The sequence below is a fragment of the Enhydra lutris genome, unplaced genomic scaffold (assembly GCF_002288905.1).
Source record: "Enhydra lutris kenyoni isolate GAN:26980312 unplaced genomic scaffold, ASM228890v2 scaffoldscaffold17, whole genome shotgun sequence".
NCBI classification, from domain to species: Eukaryota; Metazoa; Chordata; class Mammalia; order Carnivora; family Mustelidae; genus Enhydra; species Enhydra lutris.
In genome coordinates this window covers 25,845,840-25,858,722 of record NW_019154101.1, presented here as the reverse complement: position 1 = coordinate 25,858,722, position 12,883 = coordinate 25,845,840, and positions in this window count along the sequence as shown.

Genomic DNA, 12,883 nt, shown 5'->3' with positions numbered 1-12,883 from the left:
TTAAGTTATAGCATTTGTGGCAAGAGGCATTATTCTAGCCTATTTCTTTGAGGAATAATTTCTTTGTTCACAGCTCTTCAATCTCTGCAACCCACCATTGTAGCTGCATGGGAAATTTAAGAAAAGGTGTTTTTTTGAGCAATCGAAAAGAGAATGGTGGTTATGCATGGCAAGGTAAGAGCACAAATCCTCAAGATTGAAAACCCCAATTGGCTATCAATACAACCCACATGCCACACAACATCATTGGTTAGCTCTAGAGAATACTAACGTCTGGAAATGTTCACTAGATTACATAACGTCTGGTAGACATTGGATGGCAGAGCTGAGGCTAGACCCCAGCTGTCCAGCCAGGGCTGTTTGCGACATGCACAGACCTGATGATGACATCCTGGGGACAGACCTCTAGGACAGGGGAATGGCACAAACATTGCATTTGCAGTTACTGAGCATTTTCTTTGACTGCTTGGATTTCAAACTTCATCAAACTTCAATTCTGTATGGAAATGGAATTCCAAATATGGAATAAGCCAGGTGTTATCCACAAAGCAAGAGCCAGGCAATTTGGTTCTCTGGTGCCCTTTGTTGGAAAGGATCTCAAGATTTTGCTATTAAACTGAGCAGCACTGGGTTATCTCCAGAACCACAGCCAAGAGCTTCCATTCTGGTTTTGCTTCACTCTGTTCTCTCCATGTGACCTTGGGCATATTACCACAGTTGTCATTCTCCCGTTCTTTCTTCCACTCGGTTGTTCACTTAATAGCCCTCTCTTGAGCACTTTGTATTTGCAGGGCATGGTGTTGGCTGCAACGATGTGTGAGATGCTGTCTAGAGGGGAAAAGGAATTTGTACATTTTAGGATGCCAATGAGCATGTAATCCAAAGATCCAAAGGAAAAGAGTGAAGCAGAAAGGAGAGGCAATCCTAAGAAAGAAGGAAAAACTACACACTGAAATTTATTCATCCTAAATTATTCATCGTATTGGTGCTGCACCTGAATGTGGTCAATGAAATCTTTAACTATGGCGTGACAGAAAGAGCGTGAGAAAACTGGCTCCCACGGTGGTCCCACACTTACCTTGCATCCTTTAGGCCAGTCCCTTAACCACTTCCATAAAACATGGTTAATAATAAACTATTTTACAGGATTGCTATAATGTATATAAAGTGGTCTTTACTTTCTCATAAGCACGTTCATGTACTATCCCATACCATATCCTGCTTCCCTGTAGGATGTTATTAGAACTAACTTCCAAAGATTCTGCTAACTACGAGTCAGGGACTGCTCATAGAGGACAATCTAGGTTGAGTTTTAGGAGACTGCAGGTTCCTTTCGTTTATTATCTACGAGTCTATGCGCCTCTGTCCTCCCATCTGAAAAATAAAAGTAATAATGCTTATGCTAACAGACTCATAAGGTTGACATGAAAATCAAGAAAAGTAATGTTTGGAATGCTTTAAAAGGGAATAAAACTGTTAAGTATTATGGAACAAAAAGAAATTCATCTGTCCTTGAAAGAAGTGTTTTACTTCTGGGTCTACTCATTTTCCCTTGGAATGCCAACCCCATGCAACAACGCCATCAACATTTTGATGGCCATCTTTTCTTGAATCTCTTTATGCCTATAAAGCCCCTCACATGCTCCCTCCACACACATATATAGTATATCATGTGAGTAGACTTTCACAACATATGGCTTGTTGGTTTATTTTAACAATATTTGGTTTTTAAAAAACAGTCACCTGCCTTCTACTTTGACCCCTCGCCAAAGCATTTTTCAACAGTCAATTCAAGCTGTATCTCCCTTTTTGAGCCCCTCCTAAACACTGCTTCCACAAGGTGGAATTTCTCTTTAGTCCCTGGACCCCAGAAATGCCTCAGTCACAGGCACCCAATGCTTATGATACTTCCTTACCCCCCAGTTGTTGTTACCTTCGTGAAAGTGGGGACCATGTTTAATCCCACTTCATATAACTGGCATTTAGTACAATACCAGGTACGCTATAAGCACTGAATAGATAAGAAAGGAATGAGTGAAGGAACATATGGATGAATGAATGAATGAATCAACCACTACCTAAGATGTACACACAAAAAAATTTTAAATGGCCTCTTTCTAAATTAGGAGGCAAATCATAAAATTGTTTTCATTATGTATATCCCAATTATATGTGCAGACCTCATTAAAGCATATGTAATTTTAAATTCCTTATGTAGTCAAATCCAAAATATAATGCTTACAAAAGTTCAATGATACATTAATTGAGAATAATTTCTTATGATTCAAGATCTTTTTTTTTTTTTTTTTTGCTATGATTTCATTTATAGGAGGTATCTCATGTAGCTAAACTCATAGAAATAAAGAGTTGAATGGTGGTTGCCAGGGTTTGGAGGGAAAGGAAAATGGTGAGTTGCTGCACAAAGGGTATAAAGCTTTAGTTTTGCAAAATGAGTTAATTCTAGATATCAATATTGTACTGCTGTACAATATATCATACCTATAGTTAACAACACTATTTTACACTTAAAAATGTATTAAGGGGGTGGTCTGGGTGGCTCAGTTGGTTAAGTGTCTGCCTTTGGCTCAGGTCATGATCCCGGAATCCCAGAACTGAGTCTGGAGTTGGGCCCCATCCTCAGAAGGGAGCCTGCTTCTCCTTCTCCCTCTGCTTGTGCTTTCTTCCTATCTCTCTGTCTAATAAATAAATAAATAAACTCTTTTAAAAAATATGTTAAGAGGATAGATCTCATGTTAAGGGTTCTTTCTACAATAATAATAATAATAAGAAGAAGAATAAAGAGGAGCTGTCACCACATAATATATAATTAGATTTTTACATTCACTCAAAGCTTTACATCACTTCTTTTGATGTTCAGTAACTGCTAAACTATAGTAGTCAAATTTTCGTTTTTAATCTCATTTTCCTTTGTTTAGCTCCTTGTTATACTTGATCTATAAGGTAGCTCAATTTTTTTTTAAAAATTGAAAATAAATCTAAATCCCATAGGTGAATCAGGAGAAATTATAGAGCAATAGGATTGAATCAAACTTTAAAAGCCTATCTCAAATGTCACCTACTCTGCAAAGTATTCCCTAAATCCCAAGGCAAGATGACTCTCTCCTTCCTCTCCGTTCTTATAGCTCTGTGGCTGTGGGTTATGTTAATATTTATTACATTTCTAACTCAACAAAGGGAGGAACTGTGTCATAACCAGCCTTGTGTCCGAGCGTAGCATACCTCGCATGCAGTAGGTGATCCGTAAATATCTGATCACTGAGTGAAGGTACACTTTAAGAGGTGCTTGGAAACAATGTTATTTTGTATATAAAGTAGCATCCTTCAGTTGATTTAGTAGAAACTGAAACTGTCAAATACATTAAGATAAGGCAGTGGCTGATTGCTGATTAGAAGTCTGCTGTAATAGTCCTTGCATTTGTTTGCTTACTAAGCACAAGGTTTTCTGTTTTGTTTTGTTTTGTTTTGTTTTGTTTTGCTTTTGAAAAAATTCACAAGTGATTTTTGAAGTCACTGTCATTATCCTTTCAAATATTTCCCCATGGGTTTTTGCAAATCCCACCCCCACCAACCGTCTTGAGGAAACTACTGAAGTGTTTCCCATTTTAATTCCTACAGTACTTGACAGGTTAAAGCATTTTGTAATTCTGATTTTCTGTTCCATGAAGCTGTCTAAATATTCATGGTTAACTTTTTGATTCAAAGTCTTGTCAGAGAATATAGTGAATCAAAGTTATTAGAGATTCCAAGTGTTAAGTTTGAGAACAGTTGTCCTAGTGAGATTATAATATGTATTGGTGATATCACTGCTACATCATTCCTCTCCAGGAGGAAATATGCCAGCTCAGATTAGCTGGGGGTTTTGTAATGGAGAATAAATGTGCAGCACTTCTAAAATTTTAATTTACACAAAATCACCTATGAATCATGTTAAAATACAGATTCTGATTAAATCTATCCTGGTGGGGTGTAAGGTTCTGCATTTCTAAAATGCATCCTGGGCTTGTCCATTTTCTTGGTCCATGGACTGTCCTTTGAGAGGTAAGGCAATAAAGAATAAGAAAAGGTAATTGCTGTCAACTTCATTTCCAATGACAATCTCTCAATTCTTAAATTGCAATGAAGTTAACCACTGCCAACTGAGACCCCAGTTATTAAACTTGTTTTATGAAAAGGAGGATACTTATTATCAGTTCATTCACCCTTTTTATTTCTTGAATGGTTTCTATAGAGAACTAATTTAAAATGAGAAAATCTTACAAAATTTAATTTTGAGATAGTATCACCTTTGCTGCCAGAGAAAACATTCCATCCACTCCAGCATATTTCCAAGATATCAAATTTAATGGAAGAATAAGTAAAAAATATATCATGTTCTACATGCAGCACAAACTCCAGAGACTGAGATCAATACTGGCATTCCAGCTCATGAGAACACACAGATGAACTAGGTCAAAGGGAAAACTCCCCCTGCCTAAAGTGAAAGCAAACACTACTTTATAAAGAGTGTGTTGAATCTGTAGATCTATGTGGGAAGAATTGACATCTGAACAATGAGTCTTCTGATTCATTAACATGGTGTATCTCTCCATTTATTACTTTTTTTAAATTTCTCTCAGTTTTGTAGTTTACACTATACTGACCTTATACATATTTTATTAAAATTATTGCTAGGTATTTCATGTTTGGCAATGCTATAATAAATGATACTTTACAATTTTAGTATCTAATTGTCATTGCTAATATATCAAAGATGCAATTACAATTTTCTATTGGTCTTATATCCTATGACCCCACTAAGCTCATTTATTAGTTCTTCTAGCTTTTTGGTTTTTTTTGTTTTTGTTTTTTTTAAGATTTTATTTATTTGTCAGAAAGAGAGGGAGAGAGAGCGAGCACAGGCAGACAGAATGGCAGGCAGAGGCAGAGGGAGAAGCAGGCTCCCTGCTGAGCAAGGAGCCCGATGCGGGACTCGATCCCAGGACGCTGGGATCATGACCTGAGCCAAAGGCAGCTGCTTAACCCACTGAGTCACCCAGGCGTCCCTCTTCTAGCTTTTTAACACACACTCTCTTGATCGGTCTGCCAAAAGGCTTGTTTATTTCATTGTTTTTCTTTCATAGAATAAGGATTTGTTGTTTTTTTAAAAAAAATTCCAAATTATTTCTCTATTTTCTATCTCACTGATTTCTGTTCTTGTTTTATTGTTTCCTTCTACTTACTTTGTATTTAATTTTTCCCCTTTTTTTCTGGCTTCTTGAGATACAAGTTTAGATCATTGATTTGAGACCTTCTATTTCTCTACAATAACATTTAAAACTCTAAATTTTCCTCTAATTACTACTTGAGCTCCATCCACAATTTTTAATATGCTTTGTTTTTATTTTCATTGTTTGAAATAATTTATAACTGCTCTTGTAATTTCTTCTTTGATCCATGGATTATTTGCACATTTGTTGCTTAGTTTCCAAATGTTCAAACATTTTCCAGAAGTCTTTCTCTTATTTCTATCTTAATTCCTCTCTGGAAAGAATGTTTATTTGAGTGGAATATTCTATAAATGTCAATTAGGTCAAGTTGGTTGACAGTGTTACTTTAGTCCTCTTCATTTTTGATTCATGTATTTTGGATCTCCATTATTCGATTTATATATATTTATTATTGTTTTGTCTTCTGGATGAATTAATTTTCCCCTTTGTTGTTATGAAATGACACAATTTATCCCTGACAGTCTTCCTTCTGAAGTCAACTTTACTGATATTAACATATCCACACCAGCTTTCTTATACTTAGTATTTGCATGGTATATATTTTCTCATCTGTTTACTTTTAATGTACATCTTCATAATTAAAGTATACTTCTTTTATATAGCATACAATTGAGTCTTGCTTTTTATCCAATTTAAGAATACTCACCTTTTAACTGGAAAAATTAAATTTTATGTATTAGTATCATATTCCTTCCAACTGAAAAATTTTCTTCAACATTCCTTGTAATGAAAGTGTAGGCAACTAATTTTCTCAGATTTTGTCTCAGAGAAATTTTCTTCTTACTTTAATTTTTGGAGAATTTTTTGCTGGCTATATAATTCTGGGTCAATATCATTTTCTTTTGGCACTTTAAAGGTGGGCTTATACAGTTCATGCCCCAAAGTCTGCTCTCATTCTTACAACTAGTTTTTAGAAACATATGATTTGTCAGTATGGAATTGGGTATGTGAAAGTGTGTATATGTGGGTATTTATCCTTATTTAGATTTATTGAGCTTCTTGAATTTGGAAATTTATAATTTTTATCAAATTTGGAAATTTTTTAGGCATTATGTCTTCTATTTTTTTTTTAATCCCTCATGCAACTCTAATACCTTCTTGGATCCCAATTATAAGTATGCCAAACTCTTTGATACCATCTCATAGGTCACTGAGTCTCTGGGTTTTTTGTTTTTTTTTTCCCAATGTTTTTTGTCTATTTCATTTTGGCTAATTTTATTGCCATGTCTTCAATATCACTAATTTTTTCTTCTGCAATATCTGATTGGCTCTTAATCTTATCCAGTGAAAGTTTCATTTCAGATATTTTATTTTGGATCTCTGGAAGTTCCGTTTTTAACCTTTTCCTTCTCTTCTCATTATGGTGTTTGTGTTTTCCCTTATGTACTTTATATACTTATCATTCCTACTCTAACAATATTATCTACTAATTTCAACATTTGGAGGTCTATTTCTCTTAACAATTTTTCTCATTGTCATGGGTCACATTTCCTGCGTTTTTGGATATGGAGTAGTGCCTTTTTGTTGTTGTTGTTTTTGTTTTGATTTGTTTTATTGGATGCTGGACTTTGTCCTTATAAAGTGTTGAGTATCTGTGGAATTTGCTGCCTTCCATTAAAGATCAGTGGTTTTTGTCCTAAAGTTAGTAGGGTAGTTTGATCCCTTGGATCAAACAAAAACAAGCTTTGTTTTAAGCTTTGCTAAAATGGTACTACTTTAAACTTCATTCAAAAGACAGTTTAGCTCTACTACTAAGGCATCATCACTCTGAGATCTCCATTAGATGTCTCAGATGATCACTGAGGAATTTTCACTTTGCCTAGGTAGTTGAAACATCTCCCTATCCTGTGTGAACTCTGGGAATTGTTTTGCTTGTAACAAAACAAGCTAAACTTGACTTTCTTTGCCTTGTAGTTTCATGCTATACATGCATGGCCTAACATTTAGCAAAGATCCAAGAGGACCCCCATACAGATTCCTGCAAGTCTTCTTATGTGTAGCTTCCCTTTCCCAGAACTCTGATCCACAACTTCCAGGCATCACACCTTCCCTGAATACTGATCTCCACCTTTTTTTTTTTTTTTTTTTTTTTTTTTTTTACAGAGCACAAAAGTAGGGAGAGGGGGGGAGAGAGAGAGGGGAGGAAGCAGGCTCCCTGCTGAGCAGAGAGCCCGATGCGGGGCTCGATCCCAGGACCCTGGGATCATGACCCGAGCCGAAAGCAGAGGCTTTAACCCACTGAGCCACCCAGGCGCCCCCTGATCTCCACCTTTAACTCTGTAAGGCCACCTGTGTTTTGGGAGGGCTCCCTTCCCAGTCTGGAATTTGCCTTTGGGTAAAAGCTGAGACACGTAGAACTTGTTTCTTTTCTCTCAAAGATCATATTATTTTGCTTGTTTTCTAAAATCTAAAAACAGTTGTGTTATATATTTTGTCTAGTTTTCAAGTTGTTTGTAGGGGGAAATTATCTCCGGTCATTGATATTTCATCATGGCCAAGAGTGGAAGTTTGAAGTCATTTTTCATGAATGACATTGTAAGACTAGGCAATGTGTTTAAAAGTCCAGATGATATAGTGTGCCACAATATTGAGGTGAGGGGAATACTTTCCATTTCTGTGAGGAATAATTATGGTTTTATCCAGTAAGGACTGAAGAGAAAGCAGTATCACACTGTCATCTCAGTGTTTCCACCTTTGGGATGGAGCAAAGAACACCACTCTGGTCTGGACAGTGTTCTTCTGAAGAGGCAACAGAGGCATACATGGCAGAGCATAGGGAGTGAATGATAAAGCTTCAGAAGCTGATATTTGGGCAGCTCCTTGGCAGAAGAATAGCAGTAAACAGCACCTAAGGCAGAAAATATTTGATGAGTCTTCTCGGATATTCTTACAATAGAGGGAGAAATGACCTGGAAAATGACTGACTAATTTTTTACAGAATATTAGATCTCTAAAAACTTTCATTTCCAAAGCCATAGTACGTTGTCTTTTAGGTCCAGATACAATGGAAAAAATATAATTCTCAATACGTAAGTATTTAGTCAAAAATATTTATTGAGATTTTATGTGTACAAAGGAAAAGTCCCTGTCATGGAAGTCCTCCAAGACACCTGAAGGGAACACAGCTTCATTAAGCCAATAATTATGAGTATGTTCAATGTGTAATGAGCGCACAAAGAAGCAGCATTTACTGCTGTTTGGATGACAGCCAAACATATACAGTTCAAAACAGAGTTTTCATTATAACATTCCTTAATTCAAAAGAGGCTAACCCAGCCATAAGAAACGGAGTCAATTTCAATTTTCCCAATAAAGTATGTATAAACAATGGTCTACTCATTTTTACTCTCTGCTACAGTGTTTTATCTTTCTCCAGTGTGAAAGACAAACCAGTGAAGGGTCTCCTGGTCTGATCAGCACAACAGGGGTGATAAAAATAGAAATATTTTGATGCTGTGCTTTGTTATTGAACTACTTTGTTTCTTGATCACAAACTTATCCTAATTTTAAACTCTGTTTCTTGATCACAAAATTTTCTTAATTTAAACAAAGTTTTAAATAAACAGAGAACCTCAAAGGAAACAATTAAGTCAACAATTAAGATGGAAAACAAATCCACTTGTAATTAAAACACATTTTTTTAAATATTTTATTTATTTATTTGACAGAGAGAGATCACAAGTAAGCAGAGAGGCAGGCAGAGAGAGAGAGGAGGAAGCAGGCTCCCCACTGAGCAGAGAACCTGATGTGGGGCTCGATCCCAGGACCCTGAGATCATGACCTGAGCCGAAGGCAGAGGCTTTAACCCACTGAGCCACCCAGGTGCCCCTAAAACACATTTTAAAAGAAAATCCTAGGAAGTACAGAACCAAGCTCATTGGAAAAGATCAATTCAAATCGCCAATATTAACCGTATGAAGAAATAAGGCAAGTTTTCATATAGCCATTCTCTAGGCTCTACTCCACCTTAGACATCCCACAGCCCCTCTGCTTCCTTATGGCAATGTATCATTACAAACTCCACAGCAAACCAGTTTGCAATGTAGACTGCTCCCTGAAAGCCACCATTCCCCATCAACACAAAGGAGTGTGAATGTGTGTGTTTGTGTGTGTATGTGCGTGTGTGTGTGTGTGTGTGTGTGTGTGTGTGTGTGTGTGAGGAGAGCTGAAGTGGAGGCTGCTGTTTTTATCTACTCAGCAGGTAGTAAATTCAGTATCTGTTAAATATGTTCATTGCAATGGGAATTCCAAAGCACATTATTATTTCCCTCCCTAAATAACGGTTCCCATCATATGAAAAAGCAGCACTCAGCAGCAGAAAGAATGTATTGCTTATAATGGAATGGGAGCACATTGATGGAAGCTGGAAACACCCCTCAGGCCATAAAATGCAAGCTTTGGCCCTTCTCACCTCTTACAGCTCCAACTCATTTCTGTGTTGCCTATAATTGTGCTCGGAGGCACAGCCTGTGCTGAATAAACCTATGACAGCTTGGAAGGTCAGCAGTTTTCCAGGGAACAAGGAAATCTGCTGCAAAGGATTATCTTGCCGGCAACAGAATAGGATCAAGTGTCCAACTAACTAAAAAATTTAATTAAAAGCTGAGTATCTGGGTGTTGACCTGCAGAGACTAAGGGAAGTCTGGAGGGAGGTGAGTTTTCTGCCACTATGCCTCTAGAGGACATATATTTGAGCATGCCCAAAATAGGAAAGGCAAATCAGAATACATATGCTTTAAATAGATGAAGCTCTTGTTATAGATGAAGGAAAACAGTCTGCACTGAGTGACTTCTCCATTTTTTTTAAGATGTCAAGATACCATCCATGTAAGCCATACAGTAACTTGAGTCTCTCTTGTAGTCCTTTACCTTGTCTTCAGCAAAGATAAACATTCTTTTAAAATTTTTTTTTAAATTACATATGTATTATGTTAAGTGAAAAAACTCAGCCTCAGATGGATACATACTGTATCATTCCATTTATGTCACATTTTGGAAAAGACAAAAATGTAGGAACAGGGAACAGATAAGTGGTGCCTGGGGCTCAGGGTGGAGGGAGGGTCTGAATACAAAAGGGCAGCTTAAAGGTATTCTTCAAGATATGAACATTTTTCTGGATCTTGCCCGTGGTGGTGGTTATAAGAATCCATGCATGCATAAAAACTCATAAAACTGTACACCAAAAAAAGAAAAGAACTTTGCTGCACAGAAATGTTTGAATTGGTTTAGAAATTACTTGAGTGCTTATTCTGTACCACCCAACAATGAGTCTCTCCTTGTTATAATGATGCTGGGTTTTCAGCATCTCATCTGCAGTCTTAATCAGTGCCATTATAGCCTTCTTATTTGAGCATCATTAAAACATTATTACAGCATTCTTATCTCCAACATCATTACAACATGGTTACTTCGTGTCACCTAAGTGTTCTAAGCTGCCTGCCTAAGTGATACAACTCAAAATGGAGTAATTGATTGTGGGTTTGAAGCACCCACTTCTCCCATTTCCCTCACTTTCGCTTTGTGTCTCTAGCTCTGGACATTGTTATTTTTTTTTAAAGATTTTATTCATTTGTTTGACAGAGAGGGACACAGCAAGAGAGGGAACACAAGCAGAGGGAGTGGGAGAGGGAGAAAAAGGCTTCCCGATGAGCAGGGAGCCCGACAGGGCCTCGATCCCAGGACTCTGAGACCATGACCCAAGCCCACGGCAGATGTCCAGCGACTCAGCCATCCAGGCGCCCCTCTGGGCATTATTCTTAAATACACAAGTAGCAAAATACATAACTAACGAGATAAATCAAGAACAGGATGTTCTTGTTACACCATCAAGGCGTGCCTCTCCACAAATTCTCTTAATGTTTCCTACCCTCCTTCCTTCTTTTTTTTTTTTTTTAAGATTTTATTTATTTATTTGACAGAGAGATCACAAGTAGGCAGAGAGGCAGGCAGAGATGGAGGGAAGTAGGCTCCCCGCTGAGCAGAGAGCTCAATGCCGGGCTCTATCCCAGAACCCTGAGATCACGACCTGAGCCGAAGGTAGAGGCTTAACCCACTGAGCCATCCAGGCGCCCATCTTCCTTCTTTAAAAGAATAACCAGAAACTGTAAGAAAATTTTACTAGTTGCACATTTTGGGTAAGTGGTTTGCTCTGTAACTGGGGATCAATGATGCCAGGACATAGGAGCCTGGAGGTTCGTTATGCTAAGTGAAATGGGAAAGACAAACACTGTGTTATCACTTACATGCGGGATCTGTTGTTTTTAAAGGCCAATGTCATTAAAATGAAGAACAGAATGGTGGTTGAGGGGGTTGGTGGTGGGGGATGGGAAGATGTTGGTCAAAGGTACAGACTTGGAGCTGTAAGAGGAACACATTCTGAGGATCTAATGCGCAGTGTGGTGACTGTAGCTCAGACTACAGCCCTGTACACTTGAGATTTGTTCAGAACAGATCTTACCACCGTCTCACTCACACACACACACAGAGTTACATGAGGTGTATGCTAATTATCTTGACTTTGGTAATCACTCCGCGTCGCATATGCATATCAAATCACCACATCATGCGCTTTTAAATATAAACAATTACATTTGTTCATTATTCCTCAAAAAAGTTGGAAAAAAATAAAATCAGCTTTTCAAGTTAAAAAAAAAAAAATGATGCTATGAACATAGAGTTCAAAGAAGACTATCGTGTATGGCTCCTGTCCTTGTTGTCTGGTTTCCTCACCCGCTCTGTCATGTACAAGTTGCTAAAGAACCCTCCTCTGGTCCATTGCCCTATTGCCTTCAAATCCAGCATCAGAATCAGGTGATTGTAGCTTCAGATGTCCACGCTTTTTCTAGGGCCTCCACCCAAAAACCCTTCCTTGGGTGAGCATTTTCTGTGTTGCTGTGTTCTGGAAACAGGAGTGTCCGTGCCATCTCTTCCATTTATAAGCCCAGTCCTTCAAATCCTATACTAGTAGCAAATCCCTGAGGTAGACCTTGGGAGAAGAAACTTCCCTCTCGTGGTGTAACATAGGGTCTGTCACTAAGGATCTCGGGACATTTATCATTACTGGCTTAATAGCTGTATGTCTACCCTTGAGAAAGCTGTACTCCTACCTCTCCTCCTTTGCCCTCCATCCCCTGCTCTCTTGTCCTTGTCCAGCAGGTGACTCCAATTATTTCCTACATTAAAGACTGAACTTTTCTTGAAGGCTTTGCTGTTCTGAATTCCATCTTCCAGTTTCCTACTCCCTGACATGAGTTAAGTCCCTTGGTCTAAGAGTTGCTTACATTTCCCAGTGTACCCTGATGGAAAGTAAATCCCAATGTTCTTCCAGACCCTCAGTCAAAATCTCCAAAGGAAGCATCTTCAATAATTTCTTGGGTATCCTTCCAGAGCTTTCCCGAAGAGGAGCATATTATTGGTATTTTCTTGTGCTTTGCATTTTGCTTGATGTACATACTGATCTTTATAATTGAATTTCAGTTACCTTCTTCCCCCCCCCACCGTGGTTGCCATCATAAGCTATGGTGTAATGAACATCCTTGCGCTTGTATTTTTACAAAAACATGCAAATATAATTTTAGAAAAATTTTTGCAGTGGA